General features: G+C 36.1%; 1 pseudogene; it reads left to right on the top strand.

The window, feature by feature from the left end:
• Nucleotides 1–1,330: 1,330 nt before the first annotated feature.
• Nucleotides 1,331–7,339, top strand: LOC141506283 (serine/threonine-protein phosphatase 2A 55 kDa regulatory subunit B delta isoform-like; annotated as a pseudogene).
• The last annotated feature ends 5,626 nt before the right edge of the window (nt 7,340–12,965 follow it).

Genomic DNA, 12,965 nt, shown 5'->3' with positions numbered 1-12,965 from the left:
TGTGGCCCCAGGCAGGCCACCCAGTCCCACTTGCCCTGCACCATCTCCCAAATAGTAATAACAAAAAATGTGTTTCAGTCTTTGTTCCAACACCATCAACTCTGTCGTGAGTGGATCACATTCTTTATGATAAGTCCATCACAAAAGTTACTTCCATATTTTTCCAGCATTGCCATTGATGATCACATCTCCCTCCTTTCTTATTTCTCCACTACTATGTACTAAATTTTCTCTCTCCTTTCACTCTGACTCTGCTGTAGGGTTGCTGAGTGGCGCAGCAGACAGATCCCTGGTCCTGGAGCCAAGAAGCCCTGAGCCCCCATACCACCCCTTGGGCCCAGAATCCACCTGGCCCTATGGTCCTGGGCAGGCCATCCAATCCCAGCCCCTTGTAAGAAGTAAAAAAGAAAATGTGTTATATCTGACCACTGTCCCCCCATGGTCCATCCTCTCTTCCTTTATTCACTTCCCCACCCCTTCCCCCTGCTCCCCGCTCCTTCTTACTCCAGTTGTCTATATCCCATTGAGTATATCTGCTGTTTCCTCTCCTAGTCATCTTTGATGAGAGCAAAGGTTCCCTCATTCCCCCCTTGCCTCCCCCCTTCCATATCATTGCAATAGCTCATTGTAATAATAAAAAAAAATCTTATTATGTGAAATAGCTTGGACTATTCCCCCTCTCCTTTTTCTTTCTCCCATTCCATTTCCCTTTTTTTCCCCTATTGACTCCATTTTTACACCATATTTTATCTTCGAATTCAGCTTTCTCCTGTGCTTCAACTATAAAAGCTCCCTCTACCTGCTCTATTAACTGAGATGGTTCATATGAATATTATCAGTATCATTTTTCTATACATGCAGTTCATCCTCATTAAGTCCCTCATATTTCCCCCCTCTCCTCCAATCTCCATGCTTCACCTGAGTCCTGTATCTGAAGATCAAACCTTCTGTTCAGCTCTGGCCATTCCAAAAGGGACCTTTGAAATTCCCCAGGTTCATTGAAAGTCCATCTTTTTCCCTGGAAGAGGACATTCAGCCTTGCTGGGTAGTTCATTCTTGGCTGCATTCTAAGCTCTTTTGCCTTCCGGTATATTGTATTCCAAGCCATACGAGCTTCCAATGTAGCTGCTGCTAAGTCCTGTGTGATCCTGACTGCAGCTCCACGATATTTGAACTGTGTCCTTCTGGCTGCTTGTAATATTTTTCCTTTGACTTGGGAGTTCTGGAACTTGGCTATAATATTCCTAGGGGTTGGTTTTTTGGGATCTTTTTCTTGGGGGGATCGGTGGATTCTCTCCATTTCTATTTTGCCCTCTGCTTCTAGAATATCAGGGCAATTTTCCTTTAGTAATTCTTTGAAAATGATGTCAAGGCTCTTTTCCTGATCATGACTTTCAGGTATTCCAATAATTTTCAAATTATCTTTCCGAAGTCTGTTTTCCATATCAGTTGTTTTTTCAATGAGATATTTCACATTTTCTTCTAATTTTTCATTTTTTTGGTTTTGAAGTATTGATTCCTGATTTCTGGTAAATTCATCAATCTCCCTGAATTCTATTCTTTGTCTTAAGGATTTATTTTCCTCAGAGAGTTTTCTTATCTCTTTTTCCATCTGGCCAATTTTGCTTTTTAAAGCATTCTTCTCCTCAATAACTTTTTGAGCTGTTTTATCCATTTGACCTAAGCTGGTTTTTAGCATGCTATTTTCTTCAGCATTTTTTTGGATTTCCTTGACTAAGCTGCTGACTTCATTTTCATGTTTTTCCTGCATCTCTCTCCTTTCTTTTCCCAGTTTTTCTTCCAACTCCCTCATTTGATTTTCAAAGTCTTTTTTGAGCTCTATCATAGCCTGAGCCAATTTCTGTTTTTTCTTGGAGTCTTTAGATGCAGGAGCTTGTGCTTCCTCATCTTCAGACTGAGTATTTTGATCCTTCTTGGGCTCATTTGCAAAATATTTCTCAATGGTCTTCCTTTTGTTTCTTTGTTTGTTCATTTTCCCAGCCTAAGCCTGTTTTTGGGGGGTGCTTCCTGAGCTTTTGGGACACTCCCACAAGGGTCTCAGTGTATGAGGTTCTGTCCTCCTCCTGGTCTGTCAATGAACATAAGTGACCCCCTCTGCCACAGGGCTGAGGTGGGGGGGGCCCTGCTGTTCTATGGGGGGGCCTAGACTGGGATCAGGATCTGAATGTGGTCAGAGCCCCAGAGTCCTGTTCCAGAGGCAGAGGACAGAGCTCAGCAGTCTCTCTCTCTTCAGTCCCCTCCCTCAGCTCAATGGGCTCATGCCCTGGGGGCTCCTGCTTACCAGCTCCACCTGCTTCTGTTTCCGGGTCTAGGCTGCTGAAAGACCAGGCTGCTTGCTGTGTGCCCTGAGGGCTGGGCTCCATGTGCTCGCTCTGGCAGAGGTCCCCGGCTATTCCCCCACTTTGTGCCTGGTGCTCTCCGGGGTGCAGCTCAGGAGACTCCCCCGCTGCTGTGAGCTGAGGCTCCCAGTGCCCTGGGGCTGCCTCCAGGAGGCTGAAGTTCTTTGGCTCTGGCAGGCCACCCCTCTGGCAGGCCGCCCCTCTGGCCCCGGGGAGCAGAGCCTTTCTGCTCTTTTCCAGGTTACCTTGAGTGGGAGAACTGCCTCACTGGGTCCCTTTGTGGGTTCTGTCTCTCAAAAGTTTAGTTAGAGTCCTTAGTTTATGAGTTTTTATCAGAGAGCTCCTAAAACTGGATCCCTTCATGTCGCCATCTTGGCTCCGCCCTCTGGCATAGACTCTTATAGCACTTTAAAAGTATCAGTCAGTTCTACAGTCAGAGGTGAAGTAATGTTTAAGAATAAAAAATCAAATTTGCTTTTGCTATGCCTTCATTTTTTTGGTAGGGCACATTTTTCCTCATGAAGCAAAATTGACCTTTTTCTCATCAGATAAAGTGTCAAAATAAAAGGGCTCCAAAGTATCATATAATCACTGGCTAGGGTAAAAGGAAGAAAAGTATTTCTGTGAGCCACCCAGTTTACTCTCTCCCCTATGCCTTACCTTATCCATGTTCTGGGCTATATGGTTGATGTTTGACCAGGAGCAAACTATGTTGGTATTCACACCCAAGAATCAATCATAGAGTCAACCAAGGCAAAGGGCACCACCAACCTCACTGAAGATACTGGGAAATGAGACTAGAGCAATTATTTCCATCCTTTTCCTCACTCCTAACTGCCCAGGTTCTTAAAGCCAAATTTTGAAAGGAAAGGAAATCTTAAATGTTAATACTGTTGGGTCTGTGCACTGTTGCTTCTGGAGATGATGCAAATGATGCCTGATACAGATGATGGAGTTGACACATAAATATATATTCCCAATAGATTTGTGATGAGTAGGCAATATTTATCGAGACTTTATTAGTTTATTCCTAACTCTAATACTTGATTTTTTCTCCTAATTTCTCAATTTCTTGCTCACGTTTTGAAAAATGGTTCAAGATCATAAGATTTAGAGATAAGAGTAACCTTTGAGATCATTTAGTCCAGTCCCTTCATTATACAGATTGGAAATTAAGGAGTAGAGAAAGAAGTTACTTAAGTCAAATAGCTAACAATAGATCCAGAATTACATGCTAAATCCCATTACTTCGAATCTAGTGTTTTTACCACACAGTACTATGACATTCATCTTCCTGTCCTCTATGCTCTCTTGTTACATTCTCTTATAGATATACATTTACTAGTATATGATTGTTGTTTCAGATTATGTTTTCATCTTTTTCTCCTAGATTGCAGTACTCACTCTACATTTTGAACAGCCTTGCTAAACATTTCATTTTAATCTCTCTGCAAAGCTTTTAGAAGCTCCTTCCTTTCTTTGTTCTTTTCTAAACAATATGCTAATGTGTTCATCCTAAGGCTGATGACTGTACAATTCTGCCTCACTTAAATCCAGTTCATACACAAATCAAGACATCACTCTGTGATGTCACTGACCCTTTAAAAAAAGAATAAACAACAATAGCAAAAATTGTCATCCTGGAACCTTCATACACAATGCTTATTGTTTTCTCAAATTGCAAAGATTAATGAAGCTCACTAAATTTGGGTTAAAATAGGATTCAATTTTTGTGCAATTCCACCATTATGTTTTAGATTTAGAAAAAGATTATTGAAAAGGAAAGATTTTTAAAAGAAGACCATTCCAATCAATCTACCAAAAATTATTTTATAGAGCTAGAAAAAATAACTAAATTCATCTGGAAAAAACAAAAGATCAAGAATATCAAGGGAATTAATAAAAAATGCAAATGAAGGTGACATAAGTGTACAGATTTAAAACTAGATTATAAAGTAGCAATTATCAAAACTATTTTGTACTAGCTAAGAAACAGAGTGGTGGTCCATTAAAATATATAAGATACATAAGACAGAGTGGTGAATAAATAATAATATATTTGAGTTTAATAAATCCTAAAACTCCCTGAGATAAAAACTCACTATTTGACAAATCTGCTGGGAAAACTAGAAAATAATATGACAGAAACTAAATATAGATCAACATCTCACACTCTATACAAAAATAAGGTCAAAATGCATACATGATTTAGACATAAACGGTGATACTAAAAACCAATTAGGAGATCAAAGAGTAGTTTTCCTGTCAGACCAAGGAAGAAGTTTTATGACCAAAGAAGAGATAGAGAACATTATGAACTGCAAAATGGATAATTTTGATTACATTAAATTAAAAAAGTTTTACACAAAGAAAAACAATGCAACCAGGACTACAAAGAAAGCAGTAAGCTGGGAAGTAATGTTTACAGTTAGTGTTTCTAATAAAGGCCTCATTTCTAACATATATAAAAAATTAAGTCAAATTTAAAAGACTACAAGTCATTCTCCAAATGATAAATGCTCAAAGAATATCAACAAGCAGTTTTCAGATGAAGAAATTAAAATCCAACTATAGTCAAATGAAAAGAGAATGGTCTCAATCACTAGTAAAGAAATGCAAATTAAAACAATTTTGAAATATCACCTGACACCTAAAAAAGACAATCTCATAGAAAAAGGAAATGATCAATGTTGGAGGGGATGTGGGAAAACTGGGACACTAATGATTGCTGGTTGGGTGAATTGATTCACCCATTTTGGAGAACAATTTAGGACTAGGCCCAAAAGGTAAAAAAATTGTTTTGATCCAGCAATATCACTATTAGGTCTTTTTTTTCTCAAAGAGATTATTAAAAAGGGAAAAGGACTCAAATGTACAAAAAACATTTATAGCAGCTCTTTTTGTGGTAGCAATGAACTGGAAATTGAGGGGAAGCCCATCCATTAGGGAAGGGCAGAACAAGTTGTGATATATGAATCTAATGAAATACTATTATTCTATAAAAAATGATGAGCACTCAGGGTGACATTTTGCTAGGGGGAGATGCAGCTCAGTTCACAGCAGCAGCAGAGTCATGGACAGAGCTACATGAGTCCCACCAGGTCCCCACAGTCTCTGCTCAGCCCAGGTGGTGACAGCAGCATGGGTGGCAGCAACTTGAAGTGGTGCTTCTTGCAGATGAAGGGCATCATAGCCTACAAGGTGACTGAAGCTCATTTTATAGAGGAGGAAACTGAGACAAACAGGACTCTGACTCTGAATCCATCAAACAATCTGAATATTTAAATTAAGCCAATTAAGTGATCTAGTGAAAGGAAAAATCCATCATTGATGGGGCAAACTTCTTTGTTCTTATTTTAAGAAATTGCCATCTCTTCCTTGCTTCAGCAACCACCATCCTGGTCAATCAGCAGCCATCAACATGAAGATAAAACCCTAGACTAGCAAAAAGATTTCAACATTCTGAGAACTCTCATGTTGGTAAGCATTTTTGTAGTACAATATTTTTAATGGTCCAGAACCACACTTCAACATCTCTGAGGTGTGCCTGTATATGTAAAATCATATAGGACATATTTTCATATTAGCCACATCATTAAAAAGCAAGACAAATAATGTAGGGAAATTATACTTCAATTTGCCCTCAAGAGTTCCTTCTCTGGAGCTGATATCATTTCAAATGTCAAATTTAATTACTCTTCAGTTCTTTTTGCAACTGGAGACAAGGGTAGTAGATTGGTATTTCAGAAGGAACAAGAACACATATACATGGCAGTGCTGGTCATGAAGTTGTTTGGCTTGGGATATCAGAGGAGGCATAGTCTGCAATTTTTTAATGAAAGCCAACCTCATTCTAGGAGCAAATATAATATTTACATTCCTTTTCGTAGTCACAAGCTTGAATTTGACTATCTGAAAAGTCTTCAAATTAAGAAAAAAAATTAAAAGATTGGGTGATTGCCACAAAAGAATGCTGTTCATTTCCTGCTGTCTACTAAGGATGAAACTAATAAATTTTGGAAAATAAGTGAATGGGATAAAAGAGCAGAGGGTTATAACCTGAAGGGCAAAGACAGCAGACTCTGAGATGTGTTCAGAAACACAACACTAGGGGCTCTCCTACTGAAGCTCATCAACCTGATACTCAAAGCAAGTCCGCACAATATATTTTTCAAGGTGCACATCTTTCATATCAGTTCCATTTTTATAATCAGTGATCATGAAACCTACCAAAGACCTGAAAATAAACCTGTTGTTTAGGAATCACAGACAGAAGCTTCAGCATTGTAGATATTAAGCCTGTGGGCATGGCTGGGCTAACCTAAAAGATCACTGCCACAGATTTCTACCCACATGGGTGTAATGTGTTTGTATGCAGCAGCAGTGAAAGAATCATAAGACTTTATGATCTATACTCCTTAGCCCTTGTATTATAAGCATTCCAAGTGTTTTGAAGAACCTGAAGAGCCCAGCAATATATAATCCTTTTCAAAAAAATGTCTTCAATATCCTATGTAAACTTTAGTCACAGTGGTCAATACATGATGACAAGAGACTACCTTTCAATTAAAGTGTGGGTTCTCAACACGGAAACTAAGCTTGTTGAGACTGTATCAGGTCTGTGAAAATCTCCAGAGTAAACTCTCTGTGAAAATGACTGCTTCTTTGACAAGTTTGAGTGCTACTAGAATGGCCCTGATAGAGCCTTTATGACTTGGTCATATAACTTCTTCAGAATGTTAGAGAGAGGCACACAGAGGGGTGTGACTGTGGAAGCATCCGGGGAAGCAGCAAATGTCCTCACATCTTCAAGTCTCAAAAGGTGTGTACTAGAGGGAAGAAGAAGAAAGATGAAATTAATGTGGGCAATCTGGACTTTAATAAAAAGATCCTCCACACGGTGTGGCACCATCTAGAAAAACATTATAGCTGTCCCAGTCACCAACAACTTGGATATATTCCAGGATAAAATCAAATAGAGACACTTGACTTAGCTGAGAACATTGTCTTCTCTTGCTTCTGTTGCTTTTCTGTTCAAAGAAAAGACATTTTCATTTTCTCCAGGAAGAACATTGATTGCACTCACATTCTTTGATAGGTAAAGGAAAGAAGCTGATCTGGTTGGGTTGAGGTGGTCATTCTGCTTTCATAGTGCAGGAAGCAAGGTTGATGGAGTGCTCAATAAAAGTCTTTATTCAGAATAGGGGGAAAAAAGAAATGATGAATAAGCAGATTTCACAAATACCTAGAAAGATTTATATAAATTGATGGACAGTGAAGTGAGCAGAACCAGGAAAACACTGACACAGAAATAGCAACATTGTGTGATGATCTACTATGTCAGATTTAGCTTTTTTTAACAGTATAGTGAACCATGACAATTCTATAAGACTTGTGATGGAAAATGCCATCCGCATCCAGAAAAACAACTATGGAGTTTGAATGCAGATCAAATATAATATTTTCAACTTTTTAAATTTGCTTTTTTCCCTCTTGGGTTTTTTCCTTTCTGCTCTGATTCTTCTTTCATAACAGGATTAATAATTAATGTGTTTAGCATGATTGTGCATATATAACCTATACTAGATTTCTTGTTTTCTAGAGGACAAGGGATGGATGGAGCTTTTTTTTTACAAAAACCAATGTTGAAAACTATCTTTATATGTAATTGAAAAATAAAATAAAATAAAAAAGGGAGAGATAACTTTGCAAATAAAAAAAATATATTGTTAGCTAGTCATATTCCCTCAGGACTGTCAAACCATTGTTTTTAGTCTAAAGTACTTTTATATCTGTTTGCCTTTTTCTAGATGATATCAAATATATAAAGACACCTTTAAATTCCTAGGGATTATAATATTATGTAAAGAAAAATCAGGTTCCAAAATTCATAAAATAAGCAAGTAATCCAAAGTAGGCATGATACACTAGGCATTTGAGTCTAGAATCTCATTTCCATTTTGATAACACATTCAAACAAACTATGTATTTGAATTTATTTTCCTAATTTTTACTATTATTAGACATTAAACATCCAAAATTAACCACTTATGCTACAATATTGCAATAATTACTTACAATTGTTATGGTGTTAATGATGATCACTGTTTTTATATTGATATTATTAGTACTCAAAATATCAAATAAAAGCATATGAAATAGCTTTGCAATTCTTTATGATCTAAAAGGTACAAGTATTATGAAAATGTGATTGACCCCATTTTCCAGAAGAGGAATCATTGGTCAGGGAAGTTAAGAATGATCTAAGTAACAGAGTCCATGATCAAAAGAATTGGGAATGGAACCTCTGTTTCCTGACTCCAAGATTCTTTCACTATGCCAGGCTACCATACTCAATTTGAAATGCCAGGATTTGGAATACAAAGTATGGGGAATACATTTTGGCCCCAGTATTTTTCAAAATGTTGAAATGAATCCAGTGAATACAAAATATATACACATGTGGCCACTAAATAAATGCTAACTGCTGATGATAATAATCCATCTGCATGATCATCTGCTCAAAGAGAAAAATAGCATATGGAAAAACTACTACTGCCTGGTAATGATATTCTATGTGTTTCTTAAAGACATAGAAGAGATGGGGAAAGTGTGTTATCAATGAGGAGGAAGGATTAAAATATGAATGTTAGTAAATAAAGTCTTCTGATAAATAGTTTTCTGAGAGCCACAAAAAGATTCTATATTCTGCACATTAAACAAGAAGGCATATATGATTAATAGTGTATGCATGTTTTCAAGTTGCTGTTTATCCTTCAGTTTCAAATAGTACCAATGACATCATTGATGTTTTGACATGCACATGAATCAGATTTAAGTGAGGCAGAGCTGGACAGTTGTCAGCATCACTAGCTCTTCCAGAGTCACTGGAATTCATTGGCTAGACAAAAATCAAGTCGACTGACTGGTGGTGGCCTGAGATGCAAAGGATAACCTTGGGGTCTTTGATATTTGACCAAGCACTCACTTCAGCTGCCTTCATAGTTGTTGGAACAAATTGTTCTCATCCACCCATTTTGCCATGGGAAGTTTTCACTTGCTTGGGATAGACATCCCCCTAGCAACCACTGTCAAATACAAAAGTATTTGAGGACTTTGGTGTATGAATTCATACATTTTACAAGTATAGACATATTTGTGTCATTATTTTATGCAAGATTTCTAGGGTTCCTATTCATTTATATTTTTACAAAACTTAAATCCTTATAGAGAATAAATAAGAACCCAAGATTTCTGATTCTCATTTTATGTGTGTGTGTGTGTGTGTGTGTGTGTGTGTTTGTGTGTGTGTATGTGTGTATGTATTACTTATAAACAAATATATTTATACCTTATAAGTATCTTGTTTTGAAATGTTCATCTAGGCAACTTTAGTCTTGGTTGTATCATTAATTGGGTATTTTTGTGAGATTTATAGTTGGGTCTTGTGTCTTTATAGTCAGTGATTTTCAGATTCTCTACATACTTCAAATGCTTTAATGAATATGTGATAATATCATTCTGATTATTCTCTGCAATGATGAAAATACAAACCATCCTTTGCCTACTTATCTTAAGCAATTTCTATTTACATAGAATAGGGTAGGGGACACAGTGGATAGAACAGTGAACCTAGAATCAGGAAGATAAGTCTTCCTGAGTACAAATCTGACCTTAGACACTCACTGTGTGACCCTTGGCAAGCCACTTGATACTGTCTTAGTATCCTCATCTGTAAAATGAGGTGGAAAAGGAAATGCTAAACTGCTCCAATATTTTTACCAAGAAAAGCCCACATGGGTTCATGAAGAATCAGATACAACAGAAAGAACAGAACAAGACAATGAACCTTTGACTTCAAAGATATAGGAAACTTCCTGATGAGAAACATTCCTCCCCCAAAGTATCTCAACATCTTCTCTGTAATTGATATTGTTAGATTGCTTAGATTACACCATTCATTCAAAAAGTATGGTCTGCCCATCCAGAGGAAGAAAGACAAAACAAAACAAAACACATGCAAAAAATATGTCTTCAGAATCCAATGAACACTTTATAAAAATTATCTCTTATGTATCTATTTCCCTTAATCTTAAATCTTCATACCAAAAACTACTAATTTATAACCATATTTATCAAAAAATGTATGTACAATATATATATAACCTGACTGTTCACCGCTCAGAGGAGGGGGTGGTAAGGGAGGGTGGAAGGAAATTTTGTAACTTAAAAACATACATGTGCATATAGATGAAAATAAATAAATATATTTAAAATTAAAAAGTTTGGTCTGGAAACCCATGAGAATCCTCAAGATAATTTTTGAGAGCAAAATTATTTGCACAATAATACAAAGATGTTTTAATTTCTATTATGGCAAATATTGATATACAACCCTCAGTAAGTGAAGTCTTTTGGAGTCTTCAATAATGTTTATGATTATAAAAGGATTTTGATATCAAACATTAAAAAACTTCTTCACTATATTATGCTACTGGTCTAAATAAGAACAAACAATTTTGGTCCAATTTTCAAAGGCAAACTAGTCATCAGATATGTAAACAAAAGAAGATGACCAAACAATTTAAAAAATTTTTCAGCCTTGTAGATACAACTCAGAATAGTATTACTTCCATATTTATATTACAGGATGACTCTGTTACTGTGCCACTTCTCAGACTCTAAGTACATGGTAAACAAAGACCAAATTGAAAGCAAGGGACTTATTGCATTAATGAACAATGTTTGTTCACCTTCCCAACTTTCCATAAATGAAATGTCTGCCTTTAATGAGAAACCATTCTTGTTCTAACCTGAAGCCTTTCCAATTGGATAGAATCTGATGAAGCTTCTATTCCACTGATGTAATTTTTTTAAGAAGTTAGCATTAGTCACTCAAAACCATGGTAAAGAATAGATGTAGGTTTTTAAAGTGGACCAGAATAAAAGATGATCATATCGTTGGATGTGTTCCTGTTTTATCCCAATTTTCCCAATATTTCCTGAACATTATTCATGAATATAACATAACAATGTTTTGTTCAATCATTATTTATTATATATGATTTTCATGACCCCTTTTGGGATTTTTCTTGGCAAAAATACTACAGTGGTTTGCCATTTCCTTCTCCAGCTCAAAGCAAACAACATTATGTGCCTTGCCCAGGATCATACTATAATAGGTAGCTAGTAAGTGTCTAGTAAATAGTTAGTAAGTAGCTTGTAAATGTCAAAAGTCAAATTTGTAGGAAGAAAATGAGTATTCCTTATTTCAGGCTTGGAACTCCATCCATCAAGTAAATGGATTGCCTCTGCAACACCCAGTTAGCTAGAACAAATTTGCAAAGAAACCTTAAACCTGAGAAATGCCAACTACTTTTTTGATGAACTATGTCCAATTTATCAAAACTTAAAAGCTACACAAAAAATTGCCTACCTAATTGAAACTGTTAGTTGTATTTAGAAGAAGATAAGGTATTCTTCTAGAAGTGAGCTAAAGTGCTAAAGTTATATTGAGAAATTAAAGTTAATTTACTATAAGAAGAAATAGAAAATGAGGAAAAAGCCGAAAAAAAATGAGTTTTATTTCCAGCTCTGATAACTCTTTATGAATGCTACCTGCATTTCTTTGTTCTTCAATTATATTTTTTTAAAAATAAATATGGGTAATAGCACTGATCTTGCTTTTAAGGTCACTGTAATGAGTAACTAATAAAACGATTATAAGCCATGTTTAAAATTTAAAAAGCTAAATAATAGCAACATTATCAATTACTTAGTTTAGGCAGGAGACATTGAAATGCAAAATATATTTCTTCCTCATCAGACATAGTTAATTAGGAAGTTATCAAAAGACTACACAATTTACCTCTCAAGATAAACCCAGAAATTGTATGAACACAATTATAAAGTACTTCTCACCCAAATAAAGTCAGATCTAAATCACTGGGAAAAAATGTCAAAAGCTCATGGTTAGATCAAGCTAATATACTAAAAATGACAATTGTCCTCAAATTAATTTACTTATTCAGTGCCATACCAATCAAACTACTTAAATAACTACTTACTGAGCTATGAAAAATACTAACAATTCATCTGGAGCAACAAAAGGGCAGAAATAGCAAGGAAACTCATAGAAAAAAATGTAAAGGAAGTTGGCCTAGCTCTTCTAGATCTAATACTACACTATAAAACATCAGTCATCAAAGATGCCTGGTACTGGTTAAGAAATAAAGTCATGGATTGTTGGATTAGGATAGATTCAAAAGAAACTGCAGTAAATGACCACAGCAATCTACTATTTGACAAACCCCAAAACATCAGTCTCTGGGATAAGAACTCACTATTTGACAAAAATTGTTGAGAAAATTAGAAAATAGTATGGCAAAAGCTAGGCATAGATCCACATCTCACACCCTATGCCAAAATAAGGTCAAAATGCTACAGGATTTAGACATAAAGAGAGATATCATAGATAAATTAAGAGAATGAGAAATACTCTATCAGATCTAAGGAAACGGGACACATTTATGACCAAAACAAGAATTAAAGTGCATTATAAACTGCAAAATGAATGATTTTGACTATATTAAATTAAAAAGGTTT

This window comes from Macrotis lagotis, chromosome 1 (genome assembly GCF_037893015.1).
Source record: "Macrotis lagotis isolate mMagLag1 chromosome 1, bilby.v1.9.chrom.fasta, whole genome shotgun sequence".
Lineage (NCBI taxonomy): Eukaryota > Metazoa > Chordata > Mammalia > Peramelemorphia > Peramelidae > Macrotis > Macrotis lagotis.
The sequence above is the reverse complement of the archived record's forward strand: the minus strand, read 5'-3'. Positions and strand labels throughout refer to the sequence as shown.